We start from the raw sequence: 14,727 nt of genomic DNA on the forward strand, positions 1-14,727 counted from the left end.
GTTCTTAATTCTTGGAGTTAGATCTTTTTGAGAGGAAGGGGTTATTCATTGCTTGGAGACAGAAAATGTGGTTTGTCTCTTCAGCCAGAAACACCTGAACCTCTAAGCCTTTTTCTTTCTCCTTCCTTCCTTTTTCTCTTTCTTGCTTTCTTTTTCTTTCTTTCTGAACCTCTAAGCCTTTCTTTTCTTTCTTCCTTTTTTTTTTTTAAAGTATTAAAAAAAAATTTTTTTTTCAACGTTTTTTATTTATTTTTGGGACAGAGAGAGACAGAACATGAACGGGGGAGGAGCAGAGAGGGAGGGAGACACAGAATCGGAAACAGGCTCCAGGCTCCGAGCCATCAGCCCAGAGCCTGACGCGGGGCTCGAACTCACGGAGCGCGAGATCGTGACCTGGCTGAAGTCGGACGCTTAACCGACTGCGCCACCCAGGCGCCCCTTTTTTTTAAAGTATTTTAATCTTAAAATAATTTCTACAATCAACCTGGGACTCCAATTCACAACACCAAGATCAAGAGTCGCATGCTCTACCAAGTGAGCCAGCCAGGGAGTCCTCTAAGCCTTTCTTTACCAGCTGCAATCCCTACTTCGAAGTGTTGATCATAAGATTTAGTAAAAATGGTTGTATAGACCACTGACATGAAGTAATCGATCAATAAACATTACTTAATTTACATAGAAGAAGCTTCGTACTGCAGAATTCCACCCTCGCATTTAACAACATATTATCCACGAAGCCCTCCCGCTCTGTTAAAGTTCCTTTTGAAGCTTCCTCCACCACTGGTGTACCTTAGCTAGCCGTTGGCGTTTTCCCGCGCAGGGGGCGGGGCGGAGCGCAAGCCCGGGAACGTGGTAGTGGAACCCCACCCCCCCGGCCGGGACTACATCTCCCAGCAGGAACCACGCTCAGCTACCTGGCAAGCGGTGCCGACTGGTGTTAGTCTCGGAAGCCAGCGCTGACCGTTTCCCGCCTCCACCTTCCCTCAGCACTAAGTCATAAACGCATGGTCTATGAACTCGCGAGGGAAACGGGGCGGTGGCGAATACCTCTGCTGTGCGGAGGTCTAGGAAGAGTATTCCCAGGGTTTGGGAAGCTAGGCCTGCTTTGAGTGGTTGGCCCACATCACGTGATGGGAGGAAGGCGGTCGCAGGGGAGCGACTCCTGGTGTCTTGTGAGATCATCACACCGCGACTACACGCTGCAGTTATTGGCATCTTGGGTGCGGTATGTAGTACCCTCTTGACAACTCCGAGTACGATAAATCCTATAAAATTTCCCTTATTCCTTCCCGTGCCTGCCTCCGCCGCGGCGCTGTTGGCCTCTCCTACTAGGCTTGGGGGAGGCTAGGCGAAGCAACGCGCTCTGTGGGCGGGCTGATGAGCGGCGCGCTAGCTACGTGTGGTGGCTCCTCCTTCCCTCGTGACGCGGAGGTCACGTGACGGGCCGGGCCGCCTCTGCCGCCGCCGCCGCTTTGTAAGAGGCACATTGGCAGGTAACGAGCGGCGGTGGCGGCGGCAGCTGGTCCCGAGTCCAGCGAGAACAGCAGCGGTAATTGGCACCCTCTTTTTCCTTCCCTGTTCCAGAGCCCTGAGCGTGGCAGCGTGCGCTCTCTCGTCCTGGTTCAGCTCTTCTTTCTCCTAACCCTCTTCGTACTGCCCCAGCGCCCACTCATGAAGACCGGGCCAAGCTTCCCTCGCCAGCTTCTTGCGTCCTCAGTATGCCCAGGCCCGGACGCCTTCCTTCCTTCTCGCCCGTGGTCGTCCTGTGCTGCTTCTTGCCTACCCCTGTCCTAGTCGGCCTGGCCCCACCCAACCCCAGGGGGCGCCTTCCCCTCCCCCCACTTCGGGTTTCTGCCCTGGAGGGTGTGGTTTTTCTCCCACCTCTCCCTCCCTGCCTGTCCGCTGGAGCTCCCGCTCAACGCTGATGGTCCCCATCCTGACCACAGACCACCTTTCCGTTTTCACGCCTGTCACTTGTCTTGGGACTAGACATCTTAAACCCCAACTTCTGCGCTCTGTAGCCTTTCCTGGCATACTCGGAGGGATAGTTAGGTTCTACCCTTTTGCATTCTGGAAGGTTTTGGTGTTAGACTCTGGGGACTCAGTTTTCCTCCTCAGTCTCGGTTCCTCGAGCCTGGTTGTATCAGAGTTTTTTTTTTTTTTTTTTAAATGTAGTTATGAGAACGCATTGTAAACTGAAGCTTTATTGTAGTACGTATTTAAAATGTTATTCTTTCTTTAGTGTATTATATGTCTTCTTTGCCTCTGAATCACGTTTCCCACTTGGCTTTTCCACCTTTTCCCCTCGGTTTTCAATCTGATTATTTGCCCAGGCATCTCAAGACCTACCACTCTGGTCTCATATTCTGTTCTCTGTAGGAGTTAATCCTGTCATCATTCCTGTTATTTTCTGTTTGAAATAATCTTGTAGTTTACTACTTCCTCTGTTGGATATTGGTTTATACTCCTATTTGATATATATGGTCTGTCTGTATTTAGGCTTATTGTCTTTAGCCCCTGTGTGTCCTAACAGTTGAGAGCTTTTGAAGGTCTTTATAAGGTATCCAAACATCATCTTTTATTTGAAGGGCATATACAATTAACTTTTTGGGTGAACCCAGGCCTTTATTATTTTCTCTTCAATTGTGGTATACCTCTTTAAACCAAGAGTTATGTCAGTAGTTAGTGTGTTCCTCACTTTTTGTCACGAATTGTATATACTAATTTTTAGTGTCAGTTTGTCTAATGGAGATGGAAGGAAGCTCTCCTGTATCCTAGGTGTTAGGTGCCTAGATTGGGATGATACCTATCTGTTTCAGGAAAGGGAATAAATTCCCCTCTATGGAGAGGATAGAGTTGTCCTGTTCACCAATATCTCTTACCTGCCTGCAGGGCTCAAGCTATCATCCTCCCATTGCTGTGAACACTTCTCTTATTAGGCAGAAGTGATTAGTTTCCCACTCTACTCTTCTGCTTACTTCCCATATGTTCCATCTGATTTTTGTTTTCTATGCCTAGTTCACATGTGTGATGAAAATTTCCCCCGCCACTGTCCTGCTTGTTTTCCACAGCTGTGATTTTCATTGTTTGCTTCCTTGTTGCTTCTGACCCTCACAAATTAATTCAGAGAGGGGGGGTTTCTGTTACAATTGAAATATGGCTGGAAGTGGTGGCATAGCAATGAGGCCATGGGAAAAGGTTGTGGTAATTGCCTCTCCTGCCTATTTCCTGCCGTTCTGGTTTCCTCTGGCCTCTGTCTTTAAATGTGGGCTGGACTGGCAGCAGTCACATGGAGCTGCCTTAGAACAAGGCTAGAACAACAATAACAACTCTGCTTCCCTTTCCTGGTAACTGATGCAGCCTATGCAGTGCTCAACAGCGGTGTCAGTGTTAGTGACTTATTGTTGAGGGAGAAATGGTAGGAGAACATGGAGAAGAATGGGTTAATTTCAATATGCCTTATGCCCTGTGGGTTAATTATAGTGGGAACTGGTTGCTTTCTCTACTCCTTTAATCATATACTGTATGTAGAGGGGTATAAACCAATCTTGAAGTTTTGAACTGGTCTGAAGTGGAGCGTTTTCTTTGAAAGTATTAGTCTTCAAGTATTGATCCTCCAGTCCTTTTTAAAAATGATTAAGTTTTTGTTGTTATTAGGCACTTTTTTTTTGGTGTAAGCAAATGCCTGCTCAAAAGGAGCCTGCATGAATTCACAGACTGTGAAGTTCCTGTTGTTAAATCTGTCTTATTTTGTTTATTAATCTTTACGAGGTCAGCAAATACCCGTTAGCCCTTAATTAATTTGAGTAAATGGAATGCCCTTTAAAAGTGGGGCGTATTGTACTGGTGGTGTTGACTGGTAAGATGGTGTGGATCACTGATAGGTCTTGGAAGCAGTTGTCTCCCCCTACCTCTGCCCCAAAGGAGATTGGAGATGTAACGTGAAGGAAGGCAAAGAGAGGGAAGACTTACAGAAAATATCAACCATATAAGCCTGTAGCTGGTTTTGAATAATTTTGACCCAACTGTCGAATATTTAGGAATGAAATCCTTTTTTCATTCTAAAGTCCAAGAATCAAATTTAACAGGTTTGTTTTTACAGATACACAGACTGCATATATTGATATTTTCTACCTTGTTTTTTTTTTTTTTTTTAGATTTCTTTACAGTGTTTCTCTCAAAGATGCTGCATGTCCTGTATTTTTTCTTATATATGTATATTTAAAACATTGTTTTAATGTTTATTTTGAGAGAGAGCATGCACACGAAGGAGGGGCAGAGAGAGAGAGAGAGAGAGAGAGAGAGAGGAGAGAGAGAATCCCAAGCAAGCTCTGCGCTGTCAGCACAGAACCCCATGCAGGGCTTGATCTCACAAATCCTGAGATACTACCTGACCAATACCACGAGTTGGAAGCTTAACTGATTGAGACACTCAGGCGCCCCTTATATATTGTGTTTTTTAATTTGAGAGAGTTGGGGAGGGGTAGAGAGAGATTTTTATTAATTTATTTTGAGAGAGCAGTGCACGTACGAGAGAAGAGGGAGGTCAGAGAGAGAGGGACTGAGAGAATCCCAAGCAGGCTCCATGCTCGAGCCTCTGACTTTGGCTCAGGTCGTGGTTCATGAGGTTGAACCCTGCATCGGGCTTGCTGCTGTCAGCACAGAGCCCACTTTGGATCCTTACCCCCTCCCCCCAGTCTCTGTCCCTCCCCTGTTCATGCTCTCTCTCAAAAATAAATAAAAAACATTAAAAAAAAAAAAAAGAGTAGGACACTTAGCCAGTTGAGCCACCCTGGAGCCCATGTCCTGGATTCTTTTTAAAGAAAGTAAATTAGGGATGCCTGGCTGGCTCAGTTGGTGGAGTATGCCACTCTTGATCTCGGGATTGGGAGTTTAAGCCCCATGGAGTTAATTTATGAAACCGGACTTGGATAAAGGAGTAGGTGTTTCATTTAAAACGACATGGGGGGGCGCCTGGGTGGCGCCGTCGGTTAAGCTTCCGACTTCAGCCACGTCACGATCTCGCGGTCCGTGAGTTCGAGCCCCGCGTCAGGCTCTGGGCTGATGGCTCAGAGCCTGGAGCCTGTTTCCGATTCTGTGTCTCCCTCTCTCTCTGCCCCTCCCCCGTTCATGCTCTGTCTCTCTCTGGCCCAAAAATAAATAAAAAACGTTGAAAAAAAAATTAAAAATAAATAAATAAATAAATAAAACGACATGGGGTTCTTTGAAAAGTTGTTAGGAATATGTAGCTCTGTTTTTCTTCATTCGGAATATGAAAAGTAATGGAACATGTATTTGATTGGGTCTCAAACTTAAAATTCATTTTAAAGATTTTTAAGGATTTAAAGAGGAGGGAATTTCATTTGGATTTAGTTCCAAGCTTACTGTTGCTGTAACTTTGTTTCTTGCTATTGGTGTAGTGTTATTATTAACTTGTTAAGTAAAATATCACATAGGAACTATCTCATTTAAAGTTATAGTGTATGCACACAGTCCAATAATACTTAACAATGTTACTCTTTACTCATTTTTTTTACATGTAGTCTTAATTTCTGATCAGATCAGTCCTAGATATTGTGTGAAGACTTGTGGAAGCTCGGAGTTGCTTCTTGTTGATGGTGTTTTTCTCCCTGTGTCTTTTAATTCTCTCCACTCCCTCTTTTATTTCTCTTCCCTGTGTTTTCTCTCCATTTTACTTTTTCTGCCTCCTTGTGCCCTTTCATCCCCATACAAAAACACTCTGAACACTCAGTCTCAACTGAGGAGGTTGTAGGCCTTCTGACTGACTGTTCTTGGCACCATAACATGCTGCTTTCCAGGTTAGGCAGATGAAAACCTAAAATATCTTAACAACCTCATGGGCTTGGGCAAGGTGTATAGTGCTACCTGTATTGTGTGTCTACCTGGCTGGAATGTGTGCTCTTTGAAGCGTGGGATTTTTCATTTGATAACGGTGTTTAGCATTGCCAAATCATTAAACAAGAGAGTAAAGTGGGCTTAAAAAAATACAGGTTTAGCTGAAACAGGGTTTAGGGGAAAAAAAAAAGACTACCTTTAGGATTGATTTGATAAGCCTAATACATAATTTTTAGACCCAAATTAATTTTTTTCCTCCTCTTTTCTCAAAATTTCATCTTACAGAATGTTTCAGGATCAGACTAAGAAAATACATTTTAGAAAATTTGAGAAAATTAAAAGATAAAAATTATGGGGCGCCTGGCTGACTCAGTTGGAAGAGCATGCAATTCTTGATCTCAGAGTTGTGAGTTCGAGCCTCACGTTGGGTTCAGATTACTTAAAAAAAAAAAAAGATAAAAAGGACTTAATCATGGTTTAACATTTCATTATAAATCCTTTTTTTCTTTATGTTAAGTAATACATACTTAAAGTGGAATAATGCTTTTTAAATATTTTTATTTTTGGGGCGCCTGGGTGGCGCAGTCGGTTAAGCGTCCGACTTCAGCCAGGTCACGGTCTCGCGGTCCGTGAGTTCGAGCCCCGCGTCAGGCTCTGGGCTGATGGCTCGGAGCCTGGAGCCTGTTTCCGATTCTGTGTCTCCCTCTCTCTCTGCCCCTCCCCCGTTCATGCTCTGTCTCTCTCTGTCCCAAAAATTAAAAAAAAAAAAAATAAAATAAATAAATAAATAAATAAATAAATATTTTTATTTTTAATTTTTAAAAATTTTATTTCTGAGGGGAGTGAGGGGCAGAGAGGGAGATATAGAATCAGAAGCAGGCTCCACGCTCTGACCTGTCAGCACAGAGTCTGACAGAGTCTGACTCACAAATCATGAGATTATGACCTGAGCCAAAGTTGGACACTCAACCAACTGAGCCATCTAGGCGCCTCTAAAAAATATTTTTATTTATATTTGAGAGAAAAATTGTGAGCAGTGAAGTGGCAGAGAGAGAGGGAGACAGAATCCCAAGCAGGCTCCCCACTGTCAGGATAGAGCCTGAACCATGAGATTATGACCTGAGCCTAAATCAAGAGTTGGAAGCTTAACTGACTGAGTCACCCAGGTGCCCCTGGAATAATACTTTTATACTTAATGATTTTTATTGAGAAATAAAAGATACATATTGGACAAGGTATATGAGATATAAAAACACATGTAGAGTTTTCAAAAACAAAAATAAAATGACTACCCACGAAATAGGGCATTGTTACCTGAAAGCCTGTCATCTCCCAAGGCATTCCTTTCCCTCTTTCCCAGAGGTATCCATTATTCTACTTTGTTGTTGTTGTTTATTTTTTAGAATAATTTTTATTCCATATAATCCATAACTAATACATGGTCTATTGTTGCCCATTTTCAAGCTTGCTCCATTCATTCATTTATTCATTAATTCATAGTAAACTATACCCCCTGACATGGGGCTTGAACTCAGGACCCTGAGATCGAGTGTCCCATGCTCTACCAACTGAGCCAGTCAGGTGTCCCATCAATCTTGAGTTAAGTGGAATTTATGAGATTCTGATACTTTTTCTCTTACATGTTTTAGATTCATTCATATTGGTTTTTACCAATTTGATAATTTTCAGTAGTATGGTACTCCACTGTAAGGATGTGCCACATCTGGGGGTCCTGGGTGACTGAGTGAGTTGTGTCAGACTCTTGATTTCGGGTTCAGGCCATGATACCACATTTCCTGAGATCAAGCCTGAAGCCCAGCCTTGGGCTCTGCCCTGATTGTGGCCAGTCTGCTTAGGATTCTCTCTCTCCCTCTCTGCCCCTCCCTTGCTGGCTCTTGTCTCTCAAAATAAATAAGTAAACATGAAAAAAAAAAAGATATGCCACATCTTACTCTATTGTGATGAATGTTTGTGTCATTTCCATTTTTTTATGATTAGAAATTTTACTTCTCTCTGTGAACATTTGTACAACCCAGCCCTCCCCCTAAAATAAACAGATTTCTCAAGACTGTGTAATTGGGAGTGGAGTTTTGGGTTGTGTGGAGTATGTGTAACTTTACTAGGTGATCTCAAACTGTGTTGTATGGTCATTTTTTTATTAGGCTCTTCACCTCAACTACAGAACACAGAAAATTGTGTGATTATTTTTTCAGTTCTCTTGAGGATGTTAAACGTCTGATGCCAAGAAGCCTCAGGAAGATGCTTAATGCATACATATAATGGATATCTTAGATATCAGAATTTAATTCCCAAGACTGAATTGATAAGAATTCCACATCGTTACTTACATTTGATACTGCTTTAATTTTTAAATGCATTAGGCAATTCTAGTGGTATGTTTTAGATACATCTTTTATGAACATCACACAGCTGGATTTTGCTTTGCTAATATATCCTGCAGATTTCTCTTTTAACTGGAGCGTGGGAACTGTCAATGCTAATTATAATTGAGGATATTTTGTATATATTTCTGCCATCAAAGTCTTCTACATGCCTGGTCGTTACTGTTTTTCTGACCTTTTTGTAGTTTTCATTCTTCTGTTTGGTTTCCTTCAGCTTTTTTTTTTTTTTTTAAGTTTATTTATTTATTTTGAGAGAGACAGCATGAGTGGGGGAGGGCCAGAGAGAGAGAGGGGGAGGCTGAGAATCCCAAGCAGTGGGGCCTGACATGGGACTTGAGCCCACAAAACCCTGAGATTATGACCTGAGGTGAGAGAGCACGAGTTGGGGAGGGGCAGAGAGAGAGAGAGAGAGGCACAGAATCTGAAGCAGGCTCCAGGCTCTGAGCTGTCAGCACAGAGCCCTACGTGTGGCTTGAACTCACAAACTGAGAGATCACTACCTGAGCTGAAGTTGGACACCCAACCAACTGAGCCACCTAGGCGCCCCAGAGCATAGTATACCTTTGACTTGGAGTCAGTACTTAATATTTTGCTACATTGACTTTTTTCTCTACCTTGTACATCTTTTGAGGCTGATTTGAAAGTAAGGTGAAACATCGTGACGTTTATGCTTGAGTATTTCCTAAGCAAATGTCTCTTTCTTTTTTTAAATGTTTACTTCTTTAAGTTTATTTATTTTGGGGGGGGGGAGGGGCAGAGAAATCCCAAGCAGGTGCTGTGTTGGCACCGTGGGGAGCTCAGCGTAGGGCTTGATCTCATGAACCATGAGATCATGACTTGAGCCAAGATGAAGAATCGAACGCTTAACCGACTGAGCCACCCAGATGCCCCAAGTATTTATTTATTTTTGAGAAAGAAAGTGCATGCGCGGGGCAGGGGCAGAGAGACAGGGAGACAGGATCCAAAGCGGGCTCTGCTGTAACCAGTACAGAGCCAAATGTGGGGCTCCAACTCACAAACTGAGATCATGACCAGAGTTTAATGCTTAACTGAGCCACCCAGGTGCCCCTCCTAAGCAAATATCTCTTTACAATAAAGAGATTCTCTTACAAATAATCATAGTAATATAATCATACCTAGGAAATGAATATTTAATAATATATATAAAGAGTAATCCTAATAATATCTGATAAAAATTCATATTTAGATTTCCCAGTTCACAAAATCTTTTCTAACTCAGTTTTTGCTTTATATATGTATTGAAGTAGAATAATGACAATCCACTTAAGCAATTATTTTGTTCATTATCAGGCATAATGGCCAGTCACATCTGATAAGCAAGATAACTACTGTTACTTAGGTTAGATAATTCTTTTGTTTTTATTTTTTTTTTTTTTTTTTTTTTTTTTTTAAATTTTTTTTTTTCAACGTTTTTTATTTATTTTTGGGACAGAGAGAGACAGAGCATGAACGGGGGAGGGGCAGAGAGAGAGGGAGACACAGAATCGGAAACAGGCCCCAGGCTCCGAGCCATCAGCCCAGAGCCTGACGCGGGGCTCGAACTCACGGACCGCGAGATCGTGACCTGGCTGATGTCGGACGCTTAACCGACTGCGCCACCCAGGCGCCCCTATTTTTTATTTTTTTAAGGAAAGGTTTATTTTTAGAGCATGAGTGCGGGTGGGAGAGGGGCACAGGAAGAGAATCTTTTTTTTAATATTTATTTTTGAGAGTGCATGAGCACGAGTGGGGGAGGGGCAGAGAGAGAAGAGGATAAAGGATTCAGAAGAGGGCTCTTCACTGAGAGCCGAATGTGGGGCTGAACTCATGAACCCTGAGATTGTGACCTGAGCCGAAGTCAGATGCTCAACCAACTGAGCCACTCAGGCGCCCCTTGGGAGAGAAAGAATCTTAAGCAGGCTTGGTGCCCAGCCCCCGCCTGCCTCAGGGCTTGATACCATGACCCAGGGATCATAACCTGAGGCAAAATCAAGAGTTGGGCATTCAATGGACTGAGTCACCCAGGCGCCCCTAGTTTAGATAATTCTTGCTAGTGTTAAGTAAATTGCAATTTATTGTAGGATAAGTGTAACTTTATTGGGCTGATAGAAAGACTAAAAATGTTCTATGTATCTTGCTAATCTGTGCAGACTTCAGATTTTTTGAAACAGTGATGAAAAGTCTTTTTGATGCGTGGGAATAAGGGTAAACGCTTACATAAATAAAAACTTCAGATAGTAAATTCTTACGGCATTTTACTTCTGTGAAATGCTCAGAATGTAGGTTAACCCAGATTAGGCCTGAGTAATAGTTCTTGTTGCTGTTGTTAATGATATGTGCTACTATACAGGTTTTCACTTAGATTGAATGTTGCTACTTGTCAGCAACTGTTAAGTGTTGGGGATACAGAAGAATAATGCACTGTTCCTGTTTTCTAGGTGCTTGCATTCTGATGGGAAGACTGAAATAGAACAATGCAGTTAGGAGCCAGAATCCTTTTGGGAGTGACAGCAAAGCATTGTCATTTGAGTCTGGATATTAGAGAGGCTTCCTTGAACCAGTGGGAAACTGAGACTTATTTTTCCTGTATTCTTCCTATAGGATCAATAGTAGACAAATTCCTATAGTTACAATTGTCTCTTTTGTTAAGACACTTAGAATTTTAGGGGCATCTGCCTGGCTCAGTTGATGGAGCTTGCCACTCTTGATCTCAGGGTTGTGAATTCAAGCCCCACGCTGAGTGTAGAGATTACATAAAAAAAAATCTTTGAAATGTAAAAAACAAAACAAACTGAGAATTAAAAATTTTTTTTTTAACGTTTATTTATTTTTGAGACAGAGAGAGACAGAGCATGAACGGGCGAGGGTCACAGAGAGAGGGAGACACAGAATCTGAAACAGGCTCCAGGCTCTGAGCTGTCAGCACAGAGCCCGATGCTGGGCTCGAACCCACGGACCGTGAGATCATGACCTGAGCCGAAGTCGGACGCTTAACCAACCGAGCCACCCAGGCACCCCAAGAGAATTTAATGTTTATAATTCAGTTTTATTATAATTTGCTATTTTGATTACTATGTTATTGTATCTTTTGTTTGGCCTTGATTGGTAGTTTATTTGCAGCAGCTAGTAAAGGAAATTTAAGTTATTCTGTTTGTTAAATTTATTAATTTTTTTTATTTTTAAGTAATCTCTACACCCAGTATATGGGGCTCGAACTCACAACCACAAGATCAAAAGTCTCACGCTCTATGGACTTAGCCAGCCAGGTGCCGCAAGAGAAACTAAGTTATTTTTGATATAAGTTAGTCACATTAAACATTTTCTTTGGGTTTGCTTTTCATAGTAACATACTGAATGTTTAAGTTTTTCCCTCAAGATTTCATTTTATTGTGATTAAAAGTTTCTTGGTATATCAATGAGTTGATGAAACCCTTCTTTGAATGGCTGGAGACCATATGACCTCTTCAGAATTCTTAGCTCTGGTACTTCAGTTTATTTACTATCTTTTTAATTCCTTGTGATTGGGAGTACTAAGGTAATGGTGGGAGAATACCCTTGTATATTACAGAACAATCCAGATGGTGGTTACAGCAATAAAAACCTTGTTAATATAGGCCATTTACAATTATTTACCATAGAAGAGTTTGTAAATTTATTTTTAATTTTTTTTTAGTGTTTATTTTTTAGAGATGTAGACTGCAAGCAGGGGAGGGGCAGAGAGAGAGCGAGAGACAGAATTGGAAGCAGGGCTCCAACTCACAAACTGTGAGATCATGACCTGAGCCAAAGTCGGACGCTTAACTGACTGAGCCACCCAGGCACCCCGAGTCTTTTTTTTTTTTTTTAAGGCATTTTGAGCTGTTTAATTGTTCTAATGTTTATCTTGCTTTACCAAAAGATCCCAGCTGTAATGGGATATATAGCATACCATGAACCAGTTCATATATTCTGACAATCTAGCGATCTGTGGGAGAAAGAAATGACCAGTGTCGCAAAGGGTTTTATTGGAGTGATAGTTGGCCTGCAGTGATAGTTGTGCAGTTGGTAAATACTAAAAGTCATTGAATTTTACACTTAAAAAGGGTGAACTTTATGATATTTTCTGTAACTCAGCAAAATTATTTGAATAGTTTTGAATAAATAGGAAGTATTTTGAAATTAAATCAGAAACAGAAGTGGCCAATGTTCGTTAATAATATAGTTATTATTTGTGGTAGCTATTAGGATCTAGACTAAGCATTTGAGGTACATTATTTTGTTTGGTGCTCCTTCCAGGTTTGAGAAAGAGTAAAGTAGTGGGTCAAGGTTACTTAATCATGTAATTTGTAGAGTGCAGGTCTGTGTGACTTCCAAATCTTAATCACAAATACTGTACTACTGTACCTGTCTGAAATAATGCTCTCAGGGATTGTAGCCAAGTGCTAGATGATAAGTCAGTGTCCACATTTGTGGTGCATAAACCTGGGATTTTGCACTGGATGGGGAATAAGAGGATGAAGATGTAGGTGTGGTCCTTGAACTCCTGAGTCTGGTTCCGCTAGGCTCCATTTCACTTTTATCTATCTTATTTATTTACTTATCTAATTAATTATGTAAACTTTATGCGTAGCATGGGGCTTGAACTCACATCCCCAAGATCAAGCATCATATACTCTACCAACTGAGCTAGCCATGTGCCCCACTTCTGCTTTTATATGTTGGCGTTTAGTGAGATATTTAGATTTGATTTCTGTAGTTTAAAACTGCCTTTGCTTTCATTTTTCATTCTGATTTTACTAGCTGTTCTAGTCAGCAAGGTGAGCTGATCTCTAAGCCCTCTGCCAATTTTAGGTGCATTTTAGGAGGAGGTCAGGCACATAACACTGAGAAGTGGCAATTGATAGCACACTGTGAAAACAGTTGGAAGAAAGCCATGCGGTTGCATGAAAATTACACTTAAGAACTCAAACTACTGTCAAGTAGGGCTGTTTAATATATTGTTAAGTGGCCCTAAAATGCTGTGGAGTTGTGGACATCAAGTAGAGAGTAATTGCTGTTTATGCTGAGGGACAGAAAATAAGAAACGGTATGATGTTGAGAAACCATGACAATGGAAGGTGGAGGCAAAAAAGTAGGTGCAATTTGGGAGAATTGCAAGGCCATTTTGACCAAAGTGTATGGATCAGAAAGGAATAAAGAGCTTGTATTTTATCAAGGAGTTGATTTGTGAACAGAAGATGATGGATTTTAGTGGTATTCTGAAATATGAAACAGATCACTGTGTAATCAGTTTTACCGTTAAGCTAGTTCAGACAGGTAAATAAGGGTATGAAGTTTCAGTGAACCAGGAGGCAATTATTGATATTATAGTTGATAAAGGTATCTTGTAACTGCTGGGTTATGTATGTAACACTGACATCAAAACTAGTACTAGACTGGGCTACCTAATTTATTCTTAGAAGACAGGAGGAGGCTTTAAATACAAACAATGACCCTTAATTCGGGTACCTATACTAAGTTGATGGCAGAATTGTAAAGGAAGGTATAGATATAGGCCTTAAAGAAATGGTGGCGTTAAAAGAATGGTTTAAAAGTTTTGAGCTCTGCAGTCCGTTGGGTGTCCGACTTCGGCTCGGGTCATGATCTCGTGGCTTGTGAGTTGGAGCCCCGCGTCGGGCTCTGTGCTGACAGCTCAGAGCCTGGAGCCTGCTTCTGATTCTGTCTCCCTCTCTCTCTGCTCCTCCTCTGTTCGTTCTCTCTCTCTCTCTCTCTCTCTCTCAAAAATGAATAAACATTGAAAAAAATTAAAGTTTTGAGCTCTGGAACACTGAAAAATATTGGTCACTTGGAAAATTGTGCAAGTCTTCGAATGAGATGCATTTGGATGAATTTCTTTATAGGTTAGATACCTAGTAGGCAGTTAGATGTGGGCTGAATCTTTGGAGAGACATGAGGTCTTTTGCTTTGAAGTTGGAGGTAATTATTGATGCCAGTAGAGCATAAAATTTCTGGGGGAAGGGAGAGTGTGCTCAAGAATTGAAATTTTTTACATGTCAGGGCTTGGGGAAGGATGTGATGCTGCTAAGGATTTGAGGGGGGAAAAAAGAACCAGGATGTGGTGTCTGAAAAGCCACAGGAATAAAATTATGAAATGTGTTGAATGCCAGAGACCGGTGAAAGAATGAGAATAGAAAAAAGATTTGACAGTTAATTCAGTGGTGACCTGGGAAATAGTATTTTTCTTAATGTTGGAGTAATAGTGATAGAAACCAGACTACAAGTTAAGGAGATGTTTGGTGAGGAACTGGAGTCAGTTAGTGTGTATCCTTTTTGAGATACACAGTTTAAGTAGTCATTGCTTACCTGGTAGAACATGCAGTTTCCCAGAGTGTTGGAGGGTAATTTTTGTAACCCTTTGTTCTTGAGATTAATGTGGATGTGGAGAATAGTTGAGCCGGTTTTTAAACACATACTTGTCAGAAGGAAAAAG

General features: G+C 41.7%; 1 protein-coding gene across 6 annotated transcripts in view; it reads left to right on the forward strand.

The window, feature by feature from the left end:
* The first annotated feature begins 1,418 nt into the window (after nucleotides 1–1,418).
* The window catches only part of UBAP2 (ubiquitin associated protein 2), a 112,030-nt gene continuing 98,721 nt past the window's right edge, over nucleotides 1,419–14,727 (forward strand). For 5 of the 6 annotated variants that reach the window (XM_058695095.1, XM_058695099.1, XM_058695096.1 and 2 more), the window contains exon 1: nucleotides 1,419–1,549. The gene's annotated coding sequence lies outside the window, so the exon portion shown is untranslated. The remainder of the gene's footprint in view (nucleotides 1,550–14,727) is intronic. The other variant, XM_058695100.1, reaches the window with a different exon arrangement.

This window comes from Neofelis nebulosa, chromosome 12 (assembly GCF_028018385.1).
Source record: "Neofelis nebulosa isolate mNeoNeb1 chromosome 12, mNeoNeb1.pri, whole genome shotgun sequence".
Classification (NCBI taxonomy): domain Eukaryota; kingdom Metazoa; phylum Chordata; class Mammalia; order Carnivora; family Felidae; genus Neofelis; species Neofelis nebulosa.